This window comes from Eubalaena glacialis, chromosome 1, assembly GCF_028564815.1.
Source record: "Eubalaena glacialis isolate mEubGla1 chromosome 1, mEubGla1.1.hap2.+ XY, whole genome shotgun sequence".
Lineage (NCBI taxonomy): Eukaryota > Metazoa > Chordata > Mammalia > Artiodactyla > Balaenidae > Eubalaena > Eubalaena glacialis.
The window spans coordinates 152,948,136-152,972,651 of NC_083716.1; positions in this window are offsets into that span (position 1 = coordinate 152,948,136).

Consider the following 24,516-nt stretch of genomic DNA (forward strand, 5'->3'; position numbering starts at 1 on the left):
GACCACAAGTTATTACTTAATAATATAACCTATTGCTAAATTATGTCCATAGTTATGCTGCTAATGCTTGTGGAACTAGAATTTAAAGCCAGATATGATGGACTACAAGGGTGGTTTTTTAAACCTCTATTCTAAATACTCTAAGCAACCAAGAAAGAGGTGATCAGTGTAAAGTGTACGATCCAGATCTTGTTACACAGGTGGTCCACTATTTCTTTCACCATCCTTTTTTTATCTCCACCAATGACCTTATATTTCTGTTTTACTATTTCATCTTTGCAGAGTTTATATTACCAAGTATACAATAAGCTGTTCCAAGCACTGTTTGGAGTTCCTTGGTGAATGCCACATCACTCCTTATATGTGGAAGGTGCTACAAAAATAGTTGTTGAATGAATGGGGCAAAGCGTTGAAAAAAAAAGGAACACAGATTTGTTATTTAGTATAATACTTAGAAGAGATATTTTCTTGGGGGGGAGAAGAAAATGAACCCTTTAGAAATGTATATTTTTTAGTTCTTCTATGCATTAGGCATTAGTTCTGTAATACACTAGAAATAAAGTAACACATACTTTATTTCATTCAAGCTTTTCACTAACCTGCCAAGATTTGTTGCACTACCGCTATCTATTACTATTGTTGTGGAGACACTAAAGAAGTTAAGGAACTTGTCAAAGGATAAAGATCAAGTGTTAGGACCAGACTTTGGAGCCTAGTGGGTCTGATTTCAGTAATTAAAGGAAAGAGCCTTTCTTTTGATCATAAAGTGAGTACTGAAAGCTGCTTATTGTTGAAATTATTTCCTATCAAAATGCTGAGCATTCTTAGTAGAACCTTTTAAACAAATTTCCTGTATTCTTCAACTAAATTGATTTAAAGGTAATACTCCTCATATTGGGCCAGTCATTTAAGAAAATGTAAACAAATGCCAAATTGATCTCCATGTCCTCCCACTCCACTTCTTAAAATATTTTTATTGAAGTGTAGTTGATTAACAATGCTGTGCCAATCTCTGCTGTACTGCAAAGTGACTCAGTTATACACATATAGACAATCATTTTTTAATATCCTTTTCCATGATGGTTTATCCCAGGAGATTGGATATAGTTCCCTGTGCTGTACCGTAGGACCTTGTTGTTTATCCATTCTAAATGTAATAGTTTGCATCTACTAACCCCAAACTCCCAGTCCATCCCTCTCCCTCCCTTCCTCCCCCTTGGCAACCACAAGTCTGTTCTCTGTGTCTGTGAGTCTGTTTCTGTTTTGTAGATAAGTTCATTTGTGCCATATTTTAGATTCCACATATAAGTGATATCATATGATATTTGTCTTTCTCTGTCTGACTTACTTCACTTAGTATGATAATCTCTGGTTGCATCCATGTTGTCGAAAATGGCATTATTTCATTCTTTTTTGTGGTTGATTAGTATTTCATTGTGTATATGTACCACATCTTCTTTATCCATTCCTCTGTCAATGGACATTTAGGTTTCCACCCCACTTTTTTATACACTCCTTACCCTCCAAACACCTAAGGGCTTTTTATCACCCAGTGCATCCTCACAACTTTCCTGTGCTACCTCTCCTATCATTACACAACTCTACAGTGAAACTCTGACATCTCGTTCTCAACATGGTTGAAATTAAGTTTACTGTCTTTCCAACTGCCCCAAATAAACCTTGTCTCTGCTCTTCCTCTTTTGTCCTCTATGTCATATAATAGCATTACCAGCTATTCATTTGACTGTTCCTCAAGCCTCAAGTTCCCACATCTAATCAATCACCAAATTTTACTGATACTATCTCCTACTACCTCTAGAATTCTTTTTTCATTTTATTCCACTTCCACTGTCAGAATCATAGTTTAGTAGATATCTTTTTTTTTTGCCTTGGATTCATGAAAACGAACCTCTTATATATTTCCCCGTCTTGAGGCATAGCCTACCTTTTGAGTTCTCTACACTATAGCCAAAAATATAACAGGCAAATAGGTTCTATTTAGATCCCTTTTTAAAATGTCACTATTTCCAGGAACTTGGGGACAGAATACATATCTGGTTCTGAAACCCTTTCAGGCCTCATATTTCATCATTCATTTGTTCCTCCAAAGTGCTCTTCCAGAATTAACTGTGCTTTCTCTTGATTTGTGCTATCTGCCATTCTCTGCTTAGAAGACATTCCTTATGCCTTGTCCCCTGATTACATTCTACTCTTCCTTCAAGCCTCGGCTGAGTCTTACTTAACTTGCTAGTGAAATTGTTGCTGATGGGTATCATCCTTACATCCCATAGCAGGGAAACATGAGCTATCTAAATATTCTCATAGCAAAATTAAGTTCTTCTTTATTTGTGTTTCCATTGCAGTTTTGTACTTGCCTGTTTTCATCCCTATCTATTGTATTGGTCCTCATGTACTAAGTATTGGACAGAGATCTGGAACATAGTAGGCATTCACAGAACCCTTGTTCACTTGAAATATTAGATATACTCATAATATTTATTATTAATTTAATGTAGGAAACTTCATATAACTGAGACACAAATTTTTAATGGGTCCTTCCTATATTAGAAATTATATATGTAAAGCAAAAATAAGAAAATAAATCATGCTAACTAAAAGTAGAACGTTGTACTTACATAAGATGAATGTGGAAATGTTTTTAATAAAAATGTGCTAAATTAATGGAAGAATATTTAATAAAACATATTTATAACATTCTTATATGACATAATGCTATATATTTTAGTTTTCTTCTATTTTGAGCTCTTTTTAGAACACAGCTGAGCATTCTATTGGATGACTCTTTGGGTCAATTTTATTAATTTAATTAATTAAGTGGGATACTGAAATTTAGATTAAAAAGGAAATATTAAAGTTAACGATAACAGAAATAGAGTTATAAAACAATGAAGTTTGTACAAATGAGGGAACATAAAATGCTAAGTCAGATTAAAAAAATAAAAAGTTCAATTTTTTGATATTGTGGCATGTGTCTTTCACTGAATTTAACATCTTTTCTAAGAAAACAAAAGTCACGTAAGTTCACTGAATTTGTATTGACTGGTTGGGATACATGTGATAAAAAACATAAATATTCTGCAAGACTTCTGGTGGGTAACATAGGTTTAGGTACTGTTTTGATCAGTTAAGTAATAAGAGGGGTTTTGTTTTTTGTTTTTTTGGGTTTTTTGCTTTTGTTTTGTTTTGTTTTTATCATGCACCAAACTTTCAATATTGGTGACACATTTTATTTACATGCCCCACAATCTGCACAAATGACTCAGTTATAGATCAGTAATTCATGTTTTTTTATTCAATTTTATTACCTAAACTTACTCTTCTAAGCATCGTTTTATGTTTCTAGTTAAATATAAGTGAAAATTGGAGTATTTCTCAATGGAATTTTATCTTTATTTCATCATAATTGCTTCATATTTGAATAATGACAGATGAACTGCCTCATTCAATTGCAGTTTTAAGTCTTTGAAGTCACAATAACAGCATAGGATTTAAATCCTCAAGCCATTATTATAGCAGAAAAGACATTGGAGAAAATGAAAACTTATGATGCTATAATTTGATGGGGAAAAAAAGACTCCAATAGTTAAAACATATTATTTCCTGGACAATTTCTAACCTAAGACATTATGACACAAGAGTGAACTGGACAGTTACACGGTGGTACCACCTTCCTAAATTACTTCTAGAGCAGTATTTTATAATTATTGAGCAAAAATTCACATAGCAAGTAAATGGCACTAAAATTATTTTCCTTTAGGATGAAACATTATCTCAGTGGCATTTATAATTCTATTCAGCAACAATTCAGTATTTCACCAATAGAGAGTTCATCAGATCTTTTTCTTTTTTTCTCTGACATTTACATCAAGAGCTGAGTACTTGTTAATACTCCAAGGTATGCATTTCAAAGTTCTCTTTGGCTTTGTATTCAGTTTTAAGTAATGAATCAAATACTATGCAAAGGCTAAAAGTAAAAAAAAAAAGATCCTGCATTTAAAATTTTATTAAATATGGCTAATATGTTTTGCAGTGGGTGATTTATACATACAACACTTTCATTTTTTGACTAAGACACTATATTTCTACCAATGTGGCATCAAAAGATTTTCAGGACCTCAGTAAGCAAAGTAAATAGAATAAATAAAACCTACGTAACACATACTTAACATAACTCAGAGTACATAAAATTACACACATAAGAGGGAATATTTGTAAATGATTACAGTGAATAACATGAACATGAAAATGGCTCCCATTTGAAATTACAGAAAGACCCCTTTTTACTGGGGATTTTCTTCGGCCATTTATCAAAGCAAGTTGATACTCCTAGTGAGTCAATACCTTTCTTTAAGAATGAAATTACATAGAATAAAATTAATTATGTGTTATAAAAATTATATTTTATACTAACACTAAATTTTGTGAAGTTACAAAACCCAGTAAATATCAGCTTTGTGTGCAATAGGAAGAACATCATTAGATATTTCTTCTATAAAAGATCATAGAACACTATGAATGAAGCACCTCAGAGTCAGGCAAAACCCTGCTATTTCTCTAATTGTATAGATGTTTTCCGTGCTAGTAGAATCTGTTTAAATTCTAAAACTCTGCTTGTTTACATTTTAATACTGTTTAACTACTGGGATGTCCTATGTCATTTGAGCTCTAGGGGAAAAGTGAGATTGAATGTTCTATCTATGCACCCAAATTCTCCTTATGTTGCAGACTATTAAATAGCTCACCAAGGACTTTTGGATCTTGAGGATGAGTCTACAATTTAAGAAAAAGATATTTTATAGGATACCATGACAAAACCTATATGCATTAAAAACTTCACTGACTACTAGTAATTTTCAGAAAATACTTTTACAGTTCATTTCATCCTTTCCCTTCTTGTCCCTCTTCAATAGTTTTAGATTCCTGCCTGCCTTGAGGAGAGCTTATTTTGGTACATTATCTTTGAACTGAGTTTGATCTAGCTTCTTCAAATTGATCAATTAATTCTAATCACCTATCTCGATTTACTGTGATTCAGATCTCCATGTGCCAACTTATCTGAATTTCTTTTCTTTAAAAAAGATCAGGCATTTAGGAGTAAATGTTGGCAGCAAATGTTGGGGTCTAGAGATGGCAAGAGGGAAGGTGAAGAATTGTATGGAAACATACGAAAGCTCATTTGCTTCTCTGTGCCTTAATGCACACGAGGATATGGTTTCACAGATCTAGGAAAATGTTATAAAGAAAACTATTCCCGGGACTTCCCTGGTGGCACAGTGGTTAAGAATAAACCCCGAAGTCTTTGTTTCTTGTAATTCTTCATACAATTTGAAATCTCTCAGTAATAACTTTTTATCATATCTGTAGTTGCCAATATCCTGGGACCATTTATAGCAGAGTCTCCTTAACTCAACTAACATTGAGATTCAAGAAGAGAACTTAAAGAGCACAGTTGTGGCCTTATATTGTTCTGTCAGTTTGAACCTGGAGCACTGCCTTTGGTTATGGCTGGCATCCAGCCAGTATGGATGTAAGGCTATATCTGAGATTTATGGGCAATAGTCATCTAGTCAGTGTCTATGCCTTACTACTGTTTAAATATTTTATATATTATCCTTGTTTTTTGGATCTGTTCCTTGTCTTTGGGGCAAATTAAGTAAATAAATTACCTGAAATGTAATCTCAAACAAGCTGTATGCCAGAAATTAAGAAATGTACTTTAAACACAGTAAAACCTTGCAATAAGTCAGAATCAGATATAATAAGAATGCTATTGGCCCTCCATTATTCAACGTTTCATTAGAAAGTGAGCTTTTTTTCATCTTTTGAGGAGAGTAGGCAGAGAGCACACAGAGGCAGCCCTGACTCAGGAGACAAGATGTATTCTACATTTCCAGTAATTTTTCTGCCCATATATTACCAGATTTGTCTGACTGAATTAAAGCAGCCTCCAACTAACTATAGAACTATGTGACTGTGAGATTTCTGAATTTACTGTCTCCATACAAAAGTCCCAGGCAACCACAAAACTCAGAACGGTCCTCAGTTATATTTAAAGTAAACAGGTGCCACAAGGTGGCACCAAACCATGGATGAAACCAATACCAATCAGCTGGCTGGACGACAGGCTAGCCCCTGTCATTTAATTAACCTCATAACAATACAATCCTAGGTTTTACATGATTTATTATTCCTTGGATTTTTTTCTTATTATTGTTTGGATCCCATTTATCTTGACTTAAAGGGATTTTACTCTATAGGTAAATAAAACAAAGAGAGGAGATAGAGACATCAGTCAATCTGTAAAGACAAACAGGAAAGTTTTCCATAATAAGAGTTGGGAGAGACATAGGAACTTTGAGTTTGGATAGCAGAATGTCTACCAACTGTGAAGGATGCCTATATGCAATTCTACAAACTGGAGAAGGACTCAGTTACATCTTCCCACATCGGCAGCATTTTCTCACTGTATGACATTGTCCTATATCAGCCAGTATCCCAAGAAGTATTTCCCTGAATTATGTGGCATAATAAAAGTAGCTACAAATCTATTCACCAGAATGTTTGTTAGTACAGATTGTATAACAAACTTTCGATGGCTCCCCTCTGATTTAAGAATACAGGATGAGCAAACTGGACCCTGGCCTTCCTTTGATTCCTTGATATGTGTATGTGTGTGTCTACACACACACACACACACACACACACACACACACACGCTCTAGCTAGACCCACAGAACTATTTTTCATTAATTATGTAGTATATACTTGTTTATAGCTGAAGATAGAGTATCCTGTTAGATTTTGTATCTTGCTAAATTTTGTGACCTGTATAGTAAAAAATAAAAGCAATCATATTAATCGTTTAAAACACACTTTAGCTAAACTCTGATTTTAAAGACTAGAAACAATTATTTATCCAATGACCATTTTCCCTTTCTTCCTAATAAACAGAACACTAATTTTCTTTTCGGCTGTCATGTGTCCAGCTAAAATATTACATTTATAAACATTTTTTTTTTTTCCAGCCAGTAGTGGCCAAAAAGCTATAAGCAAAATTGTTGGTGGAACATTTGGGAGAGTGCTTTCTTGCTCATGGAACTCAGACATGAAGGCAGGAGCTAATAAGACAGCCATCTTAAGACTATAAGGGCAAAGCTAAAAGTGTCACCGGTTTCTAGACCTTGACCATCCCAAGCCACTGAATCAGGGCTAGCAACTGCCTACTTCTAGATTTCTCATTATGTGAGAAATTAACTGTTCTGTGTACAAGCCACTGCCATTTTTTTTTAATATGTAACTGAATCTAATCCCAACTGATATAGAGGGTAAATAGCAATCATCTTTTACCTGTCTTGAACGTACAGGTGCTCTAAAACTCAACATGAAGCCCATACTCAATAATAATAATAAATGTTTATTGAAATGTATCGAACTAACATTCTTCATAGCTTTTACTATTTATAAACTAAGTTCACAAGCACTATCTTATCTGAGCATTGCAAAACTTCAAGTAATTCAGTCATTATTTATTAGGCATTTACCATATGCCAGGCACTGAACCAGGTGCTGGAGGTACACATTGTAAGCAACACAAAACCTTATTTGAACAAATAGAGCTCATATTCTTGAAGAAGGTAAAATGAATAAATAGAAAAATTTTTTTAATTCAGTACAATAAAAAAGAAATAGGGGGCCAAGATAAAAATATGGAACAGAATGGGGTGCTTCATAGATAGGTCAACAGAGAGCTGGCATTTTAAGCTGACATCTGTAGAAACTAGCTATGGGAACAATGGGAGGTGGGCATGAGGAGTGGGTGCAGAGCCTCTGAGGCAGAACAGACAGATAGAACGAAGGTCATCGAAAAGAAAGAACTTGGCACATTCAAGGAACTGGAAGATTAGTGGGGATAAAGTAATGCACAAAAGAGAAGTGCCTCACATGTCATGAATTCTCAAGAAATAGCTGTTGAAAACTACAGTGAAATAATTCTATGAATACAATAAATTAATTATAACTAGGACTGAACTAAAATATAAAAAAACAACTTATGCTAAAATAGCTCAATTTTTAAACCTGAATCTGTAACTTACGGTTTACCAACAATACTCTCCTTATTATAAACTAAAATATAATAAATAGATAACAGTAGAAGAGCTCATTGATAACACTGATACATTCTTAAACTTGCAATGTTTTTTCGTAGTTCAATTCACTTTTCGAGTATTCTTAATATTAATTCATTTATTAGAGTGTCCATAAAACTTATTAGAATCAATAAATGAGATTGAAAGGCATTAGAGTAATGGAAGTAAGCAAGTTAATTTTCAACATTTTCTTCACTTTGCACTATGCTCTACGTATGGTCATGCCCCATCAGATACTAAAAGGGTTTTAGTAAAGTTTGTTGAAGAGGGTAGGGGAACCTTCTTGAGAAATAAAGATGTCAACTGCCTTCATTCTGAAAGTATCTACTTCTATTTGATCAGGACATATAGAGAATAAAATTTCTAAATACTTGATTTGATATTTGAGGTTAAAATGAATAGAATCTTTCATCTAAAACAGAGTTACTCCTTATATGTCATTTTGGTGATTATTTTAACTTACAGGTTTTAGATTATCCTAGTATTTTTAATTTACCCAAGATATACATGAACTTGAAGAGAAAACATATTCACGACTACATATTTACTTTGCCCAGTTTTCACAACTGTACGTTTATAACCAAATTTTAATGAGGAGGTTGTTAATTCTTCATCTTCTGAGTATTACTGAGCTATAGTTTATTTCATAATATCTGCAGATTATGTTTGAATGTATAAGAAAGTTAATATATTATAGCTCAGGCATGATAATTAATATTACTATATTGAATGAATCTGAGTATGCTGAGATAAAATTGCACGCCCTAGGATTTTTTTTTAGTGAAGATTTTCTGTACCCCATGTCTAGAAACTATGATTAAGTCAGTCATTGGATAAATGACTTACATTAAAATAGTTATTTTAAAAAATCCTAATCATTATGGTGCAGAAGTTTTGACCAGCTTTTGGGGAAAATAAGCAAGCAAGCATTGCCCTCAATCTTCTAGTTAGCTAGTAAAGGTTTTCCAAAGAGTTAACCAGAGGAAGAAGACAGTATTGTTTCCCAAGAGCAATAGTACAGGTTTTGTCCATTGTGTGGACAAATAAATATATATTTTCATTTTAAATAACTGAGTATATCCTGAGAGTGAAAATGTAACCTAGCTGAAGAGTCATTTTAGGATTGTTTTTTAAACTGGAAACTTTCCCCCCCTAGCTGTCTGCGGAAATAGATTATTTCTCCTAATTTCCTGATTTAGTTATAGTCATAGTGTACATAAAAACAGATTTGATTTTCTTGGAATCAAACATAAAATGAAAGCCAAGGCCTTATCACTGAAACAAGACAGCAGTTTTGCAGAGCTGTGTACATCCTTTGAACTCAGATGACATTGTCTCAGAGGAAAAGATGTTTGATGAGTTTTTTACACTTTAAAGCTCTTTCTAAGGAAAATGAGCTGGGGATCTCTTTTGGTAGAATTGAAGGGGGTGGATCATTTCGTCTTCAAAAGATGAGGGAAAAAGTGTCATTTTCTATTTCCCTTAAGTATCATTCTTTCAAATGCTTGTGTGACAAGAGGTTCAACAGGCTTAGATTTGGGGTTTTAGTTTTCCAGAAATGCATGTAGGACTTAAATGGCCATGCACATCAAAAGGAAGAGAGAGAGAGAAAAAAAAATCCCCTAGAAAAAAGAAAATAGTGCAGAAAACTCTTGAAAAATATAGTTCCTAAAATTGCTACAATCAATTCAATATCCTACAATTTAAAAGGAAATTAACAATTGAAACTCAAAACTGAATTAAGTAACATTTTGTACATCTAATTCAAGTTGTCAAATGATAAACCAAGTGAGAAATGGTCTTTAGAGATAGAAACTTATAAATGTTTTGGTTCACTGAACAAATATATATCACGAGCCAAGTTCTGTACTAGGTGCTGTTTTCATATACAGAGGATGAGGTTAGGTTGAGTAAACAAAGAATAATGAGAAATAAGGTGATATAGAGTGGAAGGAGGGATGAAAGGATGAAATGAACGGAGACTGAAATGATGAACAGTGCAAGGAAGAAAAGCCAAAACTGGAAATATTGATGTGTTGAGAATTGTGAAGGGTCTGAGATTTTGTACTACTTACAAGCTCACAAATCAGTCTGCTGCAGTTTCATAGATGGTAAAAGACAGGAGATTCCTGGGTCAGAGACAAAGAACTTTTACTCACTGCACAGCAAGCAGCCTGTGCTTCATGTCCACATCAGTTTCCCTTGCTCTGCAGATCCCCTGAAGACAATATGCAGAGAGGCTCAGCTGGATAAAGTACACACAGTGGGTTTGCATCACGGCTAAGGCAACTTAAAATTTAAAACTCTGAATAGTATAAAGGCAAACCTACTCAGTGAACCTTTGCTCCAAAGTGAGATATAATCTTCATTATCCTGAGCAATGAACAAAACTCTGCTACTCCAGAGGAAGACATTACACCTTCCAAATCTGTGTGCTATACCAAATTCTTGAACAGAGCCATTAGTGCCTCTAGTTTATAGATGGCCAGAAACACAAGAGATCCATAGAAAATTGTCTCCCAAGAGGATGCAGAAAGTACAGGAGTTTCAACTAGCATTCTGTAACATTGGGCCATCATTGTGCCATATGATCTTTTAAAACTCTACTCAGCTGAGTCATTCCTGAACAAAGCAACCGTAAATGTCTTGCTCGTTTATAACACATACAGATGTATACGGCCCATGACAAACTTATAAAGACATAGTTTTCAGGTATTTTCACCATACATGTTTTAAAAGTGATTGTAAAGGATCCTAATTCAATAGTTTTATTTATTCTTACTGTTTTTTTTTTATTATTTCTATTTATTTATTTATTTATTTATTTGGCTGTGTTGGGTCTTCAATGCTGTGCACAGGCTTTCTCTAGTTGCAGTGAGCGGGGGCTCCTCTTCGTTACGGCGCACGGGCTTCTCTTGTTGCAGAGCATGGGCTCTAGGCACGTAGGCTCAGTAGTTGTGGTGCATGGGCTTAGTTGCTCCGTGGCATGTGGCATCTTCCTGGACCAGGGACTGAACCCGTGTCCCCTGCATTGACAGGCAGATTCTTAACCACTGCGCTAACAGGGACGTCATGTTGTCACTGCTTTTAGACTAAAATCTATCGTTGTGGTGTTTGCCAAGTCTAGCAGCTTTAAGCTGTTTTTTATAATTTTCTCCGTGTCCTAATCACGCTCATTTCTGGCCGTGAACAAAAACAAGGTACTTCAGCCTCATTATTGTGTTCTTTCACAGAGGCAATAACAGTACATTTGAACCTAACAAGACAGAAATGCTTTTATTGTGTTTCAGCATGGATCACAGTAGTGCTTTATTGTAATCTAAAATCTTGAAATAGTAACCTAAACTCTGTCTCTGATAATTTATGATAACCTGGAGAGAGAGGTGACCAAGATGGCCAAGTGGGGAGAAACGGAACTCACTTCCGCCTGTTGACACACCAAAATTACAACTACTTACAGAGCAACTATCTATGAGAATGACCTGAAGGTTAGCAGAAAGAATTTTCTACAACTAAAGACATAAAGAAAGAACCACAGCAAGATGAGTATAAGGGGCAAAGATGTAGTATAGTCAGGACCCACACCTCTGGGTTGGCAACCCACAAACAAAAGAAATATCACAATCATACAGGTCCTCCCCAAGGATTGAGGGGTCTGAGCCCCATATTGGGTTACCCAGCCCAAAGGTGCTGCACCAGGAAGATGAGCCAGAACATCTGGCTTTGAAAACCAGTGAGGCTTATGTTCAGGAGAGCTGGAGGACTATATGAAACAGAGACTCCATTCTTAAAGGGTGTATGAAAATCTCATAAGCTCTGAGTCCCAGTGCATGGACAGCAGTTAGAAAGGGGTCTCCACCTGACGATCTCAGAGAGCCTCCTGGAGAGGCAGGAGGCAACTGGGACTCCCTGTAAGGACAGAGACACTGGTAGCAGCCTTTTTTAGGAGATCATTCTACCATAATAACACCGGCACTGATAAGTTCTGGAATTTTGGAATCCTCCCTCTAGCCTATTACTGCCTGGGATACAGCCATACCATGCAGCAGGCTGGCACTAGGCCTGTGTTCCCCCCACCTCGGCCACACAGACAGCCCTACAGGGACCAGCCCCATCCTCCAGTGGGCCAGCACCAGTCCTGCAACCTCCCTGGACCACACAGACAGCTGGCTGGTACTAGCCCGGAGCCACCCCAGGCTATGCAGTCAATTGCAAGGGAAACCTAGCCCACCTTCCAGCAGCCCAGAGCCACCACACAAGGCATGGCCTCACAGCCAACTGGACTGGGGGCCAGCCCACCTACTAGTATGCCCACAGTAGTCGACCCCGCCACAGCAGGAGCACATGCAGCCCACACAGGGCATAGCCCTAGAACATAGAGCTCTGGCGACCAGAGGGGAGTGTGCTGCTGAGCCCCATGGGTGATCTAGAAGACAAAGTAGTGGAAATCACCTAATCTGTGCAGAAAAAAGAAAAAAAAAAAGAATTTTAAAATATGAGGATAATTTAAAAGACCACTGGACAACATCAAGCTTACTAACATTTGTATTATAAGGGTCCCAGAAGGAGAAGAGGGAAAGAAAGGAGCAGAGAACTTATTTGAAGAAATAATAGATTCACACCTTCCTAAGCTGCAGAAAGAAACAGACATCCAAATCCAGGAAGCACAGCATCCCAAACAAGATGAACCCAAAGAGATCCACACAAAAACACTTTATAACTAAAATGTCAAAAATTAAAGATAAAGAGAAAACTTTAAAAGCAGAAAGAGAAAAGCAAAGAAGCTATATACAAAGGAACTCCCATAAGACTACCAGCTGACTTCTTAGCAGAAATCTTGCAGGCTAGAAGGGAGTGGCACAATATATTTAAAGTGATGAAAGTAAAAAAAAAACCCTACAACCAATAATACTCCACCCAGCAAGGCTATCATCCAGATCTGAAGAAGAGATAAAGAGTTTTACAGACAAGCAAAAGTAAAAAGAGTTCAGCACTAGAAAACTGACTTTAGAAAAAATGTTTAGAAGACATACGTGTAGGATCTGAAAACATAAAACTCCTAAAAGAAAACATACACAGTGTGCTTTTTGACATCAGTGCTAGCAATATATATATAGATATTTTTTGATCTGTTTCTTCAGGCAAGGGAAGCAAAAGCAAAAATAAACAAACTGGGACTACTAAATCAAACTGAAAAGCTTCTGCACAGCAAAGGAAAGATCAACAAAATGAAAAGGCAACCTACTGAATGGCAGAAATATTTGCAAATGATATATCTGGTAAAGAGTTAATAAGGCCAACAGACACAGGAAAAGATGCTCAACATCACAAATCATCAGGGAAAAGCAAATCAATACCACAGTGAGATACCATCTCATGCCTGTCAAAATGGCTATCATCAAAAAGACAACAAATACAAGTGTTGGTGAGGATGTGGAGATTGCACTTACCCTGTTGGTGGGATTGTAAATTGGTTTAGTCATTATGGAAAGCTGCATGGAGTTTCTTCAGAAAAAAAAAAAAGGCCTACCATATGATTCAGCAATTTCACTTCAGGTTATTTATCTGAAGAAAATGAAAACAATAATTAGGAAAGAGATGTGGCCCTATGTTCATTGCAGCATTATTTACAATAGCCAAGATATGGAAGCAACCTAAGTGGTCATCCAGTGTCCAGTATCCGAAAAGATATTATGCATCTGGATCCTCAACATGAATCAGTTTTTAATTTCTCACAAAAGACTTTTTTTTGTTAAACCAAGGACCCAGTATTGACAAGCTTTCTAGTTTTTATCTACTTTAGTTCCTCTTTTGTGGTGGTGATAGCCATTCGAGGGTCCTATCTTTAAGGCAGGAATCAGTTCTAACTGCTGGCTTTGTGCAAGCCCAGCGCCATCTTTTCATTTCCTTGGTGACCGTGAAAATCTCTGACCCCAGGGACTACCTGCCTCCTCAACCTGCCACAGCAGCAGTCTGCAAGCTTACTCCTTTAGCTTCAGATTTCCTTTTTAATCCTGTCTTTCAGTGAGTTTCACTTGCTTTTCTGGGATGCTTAGCTATGTGTTTAATATTTTGTTAATCCTTAGTTTTTCTTGCATTTTTAAGTGTTTGCAGTGATATGGCAGATCCATATTAGCTCAATAGGCAATGTTGCTAGAATAGGAAGTCTCTCCATTTTGCACATACTCTTACGGCATGAACTTCATGTTTTGTAACTAGCTTGTTTCCTTTCCTCTTTCTCTCACTGGAGTAATATACTCTGGGGCTTTCAAATAGGGCTGGAGGCCAGGACCTGGGACCTGGCTACGTACAGATACCCAGAATCTTAAGGCTCCAAAAGTACATTCCTGATCCAGGAGCCTTGAGACATCTCCTTCTGGCTACTTAAGTCAATAAAAGGAAGATAGCCCTTATCCCTGTTACAATATCCAAACATGTAATGCAAAAATAATGAGCCAAGATGTGATGACAGCGCCTTGATAGAGGTTAAGGGGACGGAAGGGAGGTGAAGAATTTTGTCTCTAAAGTCTCACTTCTTAGCAAAATGACTTGCACAATGTGCATAAAAACTATTGTTCTTATCTGGCATTCAGTGCCCTACAAAATCTTGCCCTCACTGCCTGCTTTCTAGGCACACATGTCTCATTGCTATTCTTCAAATTGCCAAGCCTGCTCTAACTTGGCATTTACTCTTTCTTCTGCTTGGACCACTGTTCTCCATATATACCAGGTTCCTCCTTGACTTTCTTCATGTCTTGTGCCAAAAGTCACCTTGTCAGAAATGTCACTCCTGAAAACCCTATATCTATCCACCTTCATCTAGATGCTCTCCTTTTTCTCCTGTTTCTATGAATTACCTATGACTTGATGTCAAGGCCAATTTCTCCCCTTTCACCTACTCAGGGTCATTGTTTCAGGGAGCATCCTTTTTATGTTATATCAACAAATTTTCCCTCTCTACTACATCATTTTGAAATCAGCATAGAATCAAGCTATTATTATTCTCTGATCTGAAAAACAAAACAAAACATTTTGTCACCTCTTCCCCCTCAAGGCATTGCATATCTAACACATATCTAACTTCCTTTTAGATTATGATTTCTTAGAAGAGTTGTGTATACTTGCTATTTGCTGATCTTGCTTTACTTTCTCCATAGCTCTTACTACTCTTGAACATTATTAATTAATGTGTTTTTATTCTTATTTGTTTATTGTCTCTGTTACCCCCACCAAATGACATTAAAAAATCTCCAAGAAGTTGCATCCTTGGAGCTTGGTGTTGTGTCTAGAATAAAGTAAATACCCCAAATATATTTGTTGGATGAGTGAGTGATTGAGTGCACACATTTTTCTCCTACAACCAAGTATAACACTTGGTTGTAAGAAATGTCACATTTATTTCTCTTTTTATAAACAATTTAAGTCAGGTCTTATTCTCACCTACTTTCTTTAGTTAGAATTAAATTTCCATCATGCTTGGCCCGCCCTCCTCCATTCTACATCCAACTTTCAGCCCTTGAAACTATACGGGATTCCCTGCTGCTTCCATAGTCCTCAGGGAAGCTCCTCCGGTCATTATGAATGTCACTGAAATACTTCTTGTCTAAGTTCAGGGGCATAATGTGAAACAGGTGGTTCTGATGCTCCTGGCAAAATGTGGGGTATGGAGATGCGTCCACACTCTACCCCAGAAACCTCACAATGTTGGACTATTTCACATTTTATTCTCTCTCTTAAAACCTCTAACTCTTCACCCCATTTTCACCCATTCTAATTCTCATTCCCATCTTTCTACTTTACTGACAGAATTGTTGTAATCAGAAGAGAACTTCCACCGACCTCAAATACTGTACCCAGCTGCAAATTTGTGCCTTGCCTATGTGCTCTGGCTTCATTTCTGGTACAATGAAAGAACTGCCCATGCTTTCAGCCAAGGCTTAGGCCATAAAGCTACTTATGCCTGAGATTCTATTCCCACTCCTCTGCTTCAGGACAGCATCCCATAACACTTTCCTTTCTATCTGGTATAATCAGTTTTTCCTTCTATAGGATCATCTTCATTTCTTCTACTTCTATTCTTTCCTGTAGAGTAAAACTCCTAAAAGATATCTGTATTTGTTGTCTTCCATCTATTAAAATAAGATTTTCTCACTCATATGCTACTAAAACTTCTATCATGGTCACAACGACCTGTATGTTACTGTATCTAAAGGTAATTTTGCCACTTTCATTTTACCTGAGTTTTCAGTGGCATTTGACAATTTATGAATCTCTCATCCCTGAAAAATATTTTCACTTGGTTTCCAGGACATCAAATTCATCTGTTCTTTCCTCCTTCCTTCCAGACTACCCTTTTTACATCTCCTTTGCAAATTTTTCCTCTCTCCCAATCTTAAATTAAGCATAGATACTTTCCTTGAAACTTTTCTCTTTTCTATATACACTCTGTGTCTATATTATCCAGTCTCATAGTATTAAATGCCATTTTTATGCTGATGAGTTCCAAATTTATATCTAACCTGGATTCCTTTCTTGACCTCCAGACCTTCATATCTAACTGCAAAATAGTCAACTCCACTGAGGTGACAAATAAGCATCTCAAAGTTATTATGTACTACAAACCAACATGCCCCAATGTACCAGCTCTTCTGAAGTCTTTTTTGTCTCGGTTAATAGCAACTCCATTCTTCAGCTATTCAGGTTGCTCAAAAGGAAATGGTTGTTGGATCCATTTTCAGAACACATACAGAATTTGATCATTTCTCCATTATACTTGCTACCATCACTTTGGTCCAAGTCCCAATCATCTCTGCTGTGGATTATTGCAGTAGCTTACTAATTGGTCTCCTGGGTTCTATTCCCATTCCTTTGGTCAATCCTTCATACAACAGACAGAATGCTCTTGTAAAACTGTGAGTCAAATTATTTTAATGTTTCCCCTTCTCACTCAGATTTTTCAAAAAGAGCAGGAGAGTCCACGTGGTCTAGGCCTTATTACTTCTCTGATACTATCCCCTATACTCCTCTCTCTCACTCATCTACAGTCACACTGACCCCCATGCAGCTTTTCAATGATCCCAGACACAATCTTCATCCAGAGTTCCTGCACTTCTATTTCCTCTCCCTGGAATACCCACCTCCCACCTCTAAATCCACATGGCTAGATCCATCACTTTCTTTAAATATTTACTTTCCTTGGTAAGACCTCTCTTCTCATCTGACCTCAAGTCTTATACCTTCTGAACATTTTATGTGCCACTTCACTGCTTTTGTATTTCTTTCCTTATCAATAAATTATTTTAATTTATCTTTTTTTCTAACTAATATTCAGTATATCTAAAGCTTGCTATATTGCCTGGTACACAGTAAGTGTTCAAGAGATGAACAGACGTTGCCTCCAGATTAAAGTGTTTGCCAGCAAGGGGCAGCTTCTTGGGAGTGGAGCAAGCTCTCCTCCAGTAAGGGAAACCCATCTCTCTCTCTCATTCCTATCACAGGAAATCGAAATCTTTCTCAATCTAAGTCAAGCCTTTCTTCTCTTTTCTACTCTCCTTTAGTGTCTAACTCATAACATCTGCTCAGGGGGCCTAGAAACTTCTGTTTTTGTTTTTTTTTTCCCCTAATCATATGCAAACACACAGACACAATACTAGTTAATATTACCTGAGACACAAGAACCAAGACCTAAATCAGTTAACTAGTTGTGATAAAGGAGGGAAAACAAGGCTTTGTGAGAGATTTATCTGAACCTATATTTATAACAGAATTGGGTTGCTGGAACATAGTGCATGCATATATTTTATTTTGCTATATTTTTTTTGCCAGATTGCTTGTCAGAATGGCTTCAGTTTATAGTTCCACCATCAATATATGACAGTTCCTCTCTATAAATTCTCATCCAGATTTTTGCCATTTCAATAGGAGCTAATTTAACTTGTTTTTACAGCGACTACTGGGGAGGTGTACATCTCTTTACTTACTGATGGATATTAGTTCAGTCCTTTTCATGAATTGTTTATTCAAATTACTTTCTTATTTCCCACTTAGGTTTCCTACTGACTTGCACAAATCTTTTGTGAATCTATGTATGCTCTACTAGTCTGTTATTTTTCTGTAACTTTGTTTTATAATTAACAGAATTCTTTAATTATTGTAGAGTTAAGTCCATATATTTTTGCTCTTTTCCTTTTAATTTAGGGATACTATTTATGAAAGTTGCATTTTGCAAAAATATATTTCTTTATATTTTGTATCCGCAAAAGGATTTACCTTTCAAATGTAGATTTATTCCATCTAGGGTCCATCTTTGCTTGTGGTCTAATGTAGGGGCCCAACTCTATTTTCTTTGATTTAGTGAGTGTGTCTTGCCAACATCATCTACTAATCAATCTGTTCCTTTTTGTTTACCTTATGATGCCATCTTTGTCATATATCAAGTTCTCAAATAAATATGGTCTGCTATTGGACCAGTACTCTAATGTTTTTTAATACTGTGGCCTGGACTATGTTAATATCTGACTAGTAAGTCATCAGTCTTTGCTGTTTTGTTTCAAAATAAAGTTAGGTACTTTGGGACATTTGTTCTTCTATGGAAATTCCTGGAATAGCTTGTTGTGTTCCTTAAAAATTCATCTGCAATATATTGAGATTTTATTGAATCTATTTGTTGATTGACTTGGACAAACTGACACATTTTCACTGTTACTTTTCTTATCTATGCACATAGTGTATTTCCATTTATCAATTCTTTTAATCTCTTCAATATAAATTTAAATGTAGAGAACTTTGGGGAGATTTGATTTTAGTATGAGTCCCAAGAATGATTTCTACCTGCTAAGTCTATCATTCCTGTCAGTGAAGAAGCAAAAAGAAATACCAGGGGTGAAACTTGTCCTCGGCATTATTTACTTTGAGTTGTGCTGAATAAAACATGGTTAGGAGATAGCATAGTAATTTAGAACAATGACTGTGGGATCAGGGCCCTTGGTTGGACTCCTGGCTCTACTCCTTACTAAATTGGGCAATTATATAATCTCAGTTTCCTCATAAGAAAGAAAAAAAGAGAGTATAATAACATTGGTTAGGTCATAAGGTTGTTAGAAGGATTAAATGAAAGAAAAAATGTAAAGGGATTGGTACAATTCTTGGCTTATAGCAAGTATTCAATAAATATTAGATACATATTGAGTCGCAAGTGTCAAAGCCTAAGCTAGATCCTTAATCGTAATCATGGTAAATACATTTCCTCGAGCCACCAAACCCAGGTATATCACTGCCTGAGTTGCTCCCCTCCCATCTTGTACAAAGAAAATGTGCTTTGTCTCTGTTTAATGTCTACTTGTTCATGATCAAAAATAACTGAAAATTTATACCTTCAAGTAGGTGTTTGTGTTTATTTATTTCCCATAAGGGTACATTGGTGTTTTATATTTTTTCTATTCCAATATCTGCTATCAGTACCTACGTAAAAGGAAAAGCCTATTTTCCTTGTTCTAGATTTATGAGCCTGACTTGGACTTACAAAGGCTTAAATCGAGTAGGATGTACTAAATTTATCTGATGTTTTTTGGGAGGCATAATCATTTCCTAGCTCATGCTAATGTATAAGTCTGCAATTCTGCATGATTTAAATCTATTTACTTATTTTTGTTGGAGGAGGTAATTGGGAGAATGTGACCTCCAGTTGAGCCGCAAACTGGACCCAGGCAGTCGGAGGCTCCTCATCACAGAATGTATGTTCTGCCCACCATTCCCACAGCGGGGGCCATTTTCAAGGACACAGCCTTGAGGGAGCAATGTGTTATTGAGACGGTCTGGACCATGTGCATGACTGAACCCAGTTAAGTCCTCTATCTAAACTTAAGATTCTGGTGGGCAGGTGCAAAGAACTACTTGTCTTGCGGCCACCCAAGACAACCTTTGTAGGTAAGTTCCTTTGCTTATTAAACCTGCCACCTACCAATCTGGAGTGGTCTGCCTCTTTCTTTGGTCTCTTCTTGCCCTCATCGTATGGGGGCCAGTTTCAGATTTTACCGGGGAAGCTGCCGACTGTACCAACCAACAATTTTATTCTGGGAGATGGATATTTTTTATATGTATGTTCCATTATATAGATAAATAACCTGAAGTTCAGAGAACTTAAGCAACTTGGCCAAGGTTAAATAAACAGTAGTGTCAGAACTGAAGCCTGAAATCTGGTTTCCTCACTTACATTATCATGTCCTTTCTATATTCTCTTCAATGTTAAGGAGGAACGTTGAGTACAAACCTTCAGGGCTCTAAAAACTTAGAAAGGTGTATGCTGGAGTGACAACTGACAGTGAGTTCTAGGGTGAATCTGAAATATGATTTTAAAAAGAAGAGTCCTAGAGAAATTAGATTAATTTGCAGGGACATGCCATGCATACCTTGGGCCATATACACCACATACATTTTTAAAGATTTTCTTTATGTGTGCCAAACATTCCACACCACTGAGAACTATTACATAGATTTCTAGTCTGACGGGTTTGTATGACAAGAGATTGTGATTTAACTTTCTCACATATTTGGAAGGGAAGATTTTCCTTTTGTGAATATCCTGCAAGTCTCACAAAACCAGCCAAGCTTGCACGCCCAGGAGCTCACCTCTTGGAGCCCATGGCTCAGTAGAGAGGCACACCCTACGGCTATTTTGAGTCCCCACTCCATCCCAAACGTGTCTTGGATGGGTTGAAGTTTGACATAGAAGGGCACAGAGCAGCATGCCATAATTGACACCCCTTGGAGCCTTTATTTTATTTTTCTTCTTAAGTCAGGCCACACAAAGAATCATTCAGTCACAGCAAAAGCTCTTCAGCACATATCAGAACTACTTAGGCAACTGCGAGAGAGGACACACTAGTGTGAGAGCCACCTACAGCAAATGTCACAGTATGTGCTGGATGAGCACCTTCCATTCCCCCAGGTGGCAGCGGGGCCCTGGGCTGTGTTCTCTTAAGTTCTAATGCAAGCTGTCCGAAGCCTCATGAACTTAGTAATGGAGCACCTCTTTGTGGGGCCCTCTGTGAGTTAGAAGCACCAGCTCTGTGAATGGAGATGGTCTCTTGGCTTCCCAAGCCAATAAGCAGAGCCTCCTGAAGGCACATGGACATGCTCTAGCTGACTGAGGAGAGCAGGCTTTAGGCTTAAAGCCCTTGCTAGAAGGCAGAGAAAGAGGAAGTGTCCCCAGTGCTTAGCAGGCTGCCCCTCTCCCTGCTAAATTTTTAACCATACATTTTCCCCCATTAAATCAGAATTGATGAAACCTTTACAAATGTGCAGTGTCTGAAAATTGAAAATCACACTGAAAAACAACAATCTCGTTGACTATAGAAGGCAATTTTTTCAAATCGAGTAATGATGTGATGTGTGTGGTTAACCGTATCTACGCAGGAAGTGGTTTTATTTAAAAGTTTTTGTGCTCACTCCACACACCACCCCGCCCCCCCACCTTTTTTTTCCTCCAGTACTGAAATTAAGCAGCATCCAACCTAGGCCTACTTTTACGACATGTGACTTGACTTTACTGTTTTCCGTTTTTGCTAAAAGAGTCATTAACAGTTAGAAGTTGATGGCAGTTCCAATAACAAGTCAGCACTGAGGAAAGGTAAGTGAGTTCATATTGAACGTGCAATTTAAACTTGACAATATTTGGCAGAGTATCCTATGCTTCAGTGGGAATGTATAAACTTTTCCTACAAAATTGGGATGTTTTCATTTGTGATTGAAACATCAGTTTGTTTCCTTTGGTGTAGAGAAGAATATTGTTTTTAAATTTGCAACAGTTAAATTCTAAAGTACTTTAAAAGATCTTATACTAAGATTTTATATGAAAATATTAAAAACAGAATAAGGTATAGTTTTAGTTCGAAAGTGCTTTTAAAAATTACTACGAGAGAAAATTGGGACTTTGTATCTTTAACCGACTGCTTTGTAAAAATATGCACTCTTCATGATCCAGATAATAAAGAGAAAAAGGCACTTTGAAACAATTAGAAATAACATCTGAATTGCACGCAGTGTGAAAGATACACACTGTAAAGTGTCGTAGTAAAGTTAGCATTAGAAACCCTTGAAAAGGTGTAGTTTATTAAATTTACAGCTTATTAAATAGCTATTAAAAAGCAGGAAATTTTCAAAATGCCAAAGAAATTTCTCTATCACGACATTTGATTTTTTTCCTAAATTTTATTTAAGATATAGTGTGAAATGAGGGCAAGTTTCTATTTCATAAGCAAAACTGTACGTTTAAAGGAGAAGTCACAGATGACTTCACAGGGGGTTAGTTCTGGGAAAAGAGGCAAATTAGAAATACACTTCTGTTATTTAGGTAATTATATAATTTTCCTTCTTTGAGATTTCCAAAACAATAACCTCAGAAATTAAAAGGATTTGTTAATCATTAACTGATAAAAACTTTTCTTTTATAGTGACTTCTTGCTTTTATAGAATGTCTTTGCGTGCTGTAACATATGTACAAAAAATATAAAAGTATTGCTCATCTCAGAGACAAATACCTAAAATAAATCTGACTGTAGATTTCTGAAGGAATTTTAATAAAAGCTCCAGATACGATCCACCCTTCCGTAATATTATTTTTATTGTGCTGTTGGATGGGGGACATGAGGGCCCCACAACACCTATTTTTTTGTATTATTAAAAAATGGTTACAGGGTTGATAAGTGGCAACAATTTTCTTTTCTTTTATTGTCTTCTATTGAAACACTCATATAAATGTTGTTTGATGAGGTCAATTTGGTAGGAAATTATTAGTTATACTAGTACACTCCATTTTAAGACCTCTTCAATTGTCAATACTGAAGTTAGCTACTTGTTGACTATTAAAATGATCATGAAAAAACAGAGATTAGGACTTGATGTTCAATACATTTTTTATTGTTAGAGTGTAAGAGAACCCTGGTAATATGTATTTGCTTTGATATTCTGATTAGCTTTTCAATTTGCTGCACTTTCTCACAATGGAAAGCATTATTTAAATCTGTCTTCAATACTGTGGTTCTGAACCTCTGCATCTATAGAAGCTTAATAATTCAGATAGTTTTGGTTGATATGTTATTACTTTATTTCATTTTATTATAAAAGAGCATCACATGAATAAACATATGTAGTACTTACATATTAGCAAGAATGAATATCCACATAAGCTTTTGATACTGAAAAAAGTCCACTATAGTTTTTTAAATGATTTAATATTTTTACAAGCCAAATCTTTGTAAAATGATTGTTTCTTGCAGAAACTGTTAAATTAAAAGACAAATATTTTATGGAGTATGTAAAAAATTAAGAATTAATTAAACATACTTAATATGGATTTATAAAGAGAAATAAGTAGAGATGATATTCATGTAACCTAAGATGCTCTCAGAATTGTTTGTAAAAACTACTAATGCATTATCTCTGGGATGTACAGACCAAATCTTAAGAGGGTAAATTACAAATGAGTTATTATAGGTAGGTTACTATAATATATCTTTATGCACTTTAAGCGAATAAGAAACAAATTTTGATGAAATAAAAACAATGCAGAGAATCTCATTTGCTAAGTCATTTAAAAAAAATATATGCTTTTCCACTTGGGGCCAGGATTCAGCAAAACTCAGAAAGGAGACATTTCCCCCCCTTGATATTCCTTCTCTTGTCCTTTTTAAGTGTTCTGTCCCAGAGTGGCCTACTCTGTCCCCGACTTAAGGTCTGCCAGCCTTGGTCCTAGAGAAATACACCCTACACATTTCCTTCCATCACACTCCCATTGTTCTTAAAATGTACTCATCCTATTTTCCAGAAGTTAGGGCATCTGATAAAAATAATCCATGCTCACAAGAGAAGGCTCCAGAGCTCTGTTTCTTGTAACCTGTAATTCAGGCCTCCCCTCCTCCTCCCAGTAGAATTTTAATAAATTCTCTCAGCAGACAGGATCCAAGGGAACGGCTAACTGTTGAGGACCTCAGTCTCAAGTGAGGAGACTGATGCCATTACAAACAGTTTGGGGAAAATATTCTGGGGGAGAAAGAGTGTTTTGTTAACCATTCATCCTGTCTATGGCATTTAAACAAAATTTCTGAGTATGTTTTATGTGAAGGGTCCATCACAGAGATGTGTCCATTTCTCCAAGATATTCCTTAAGAAATATACATCTTTCTTGTAGCAGATGAAAATTAACTGCACTACATCTTCAGACTATTTTGGTATTCCCATGCACTTAGAAACTATCTAACATAACCAAAAGTTTTACATATGTATTTTAAAAATCATTTAATATCTTGAATTTAGCACTTTGGGTACCATATTTTTTGTACTGCAAGATAAA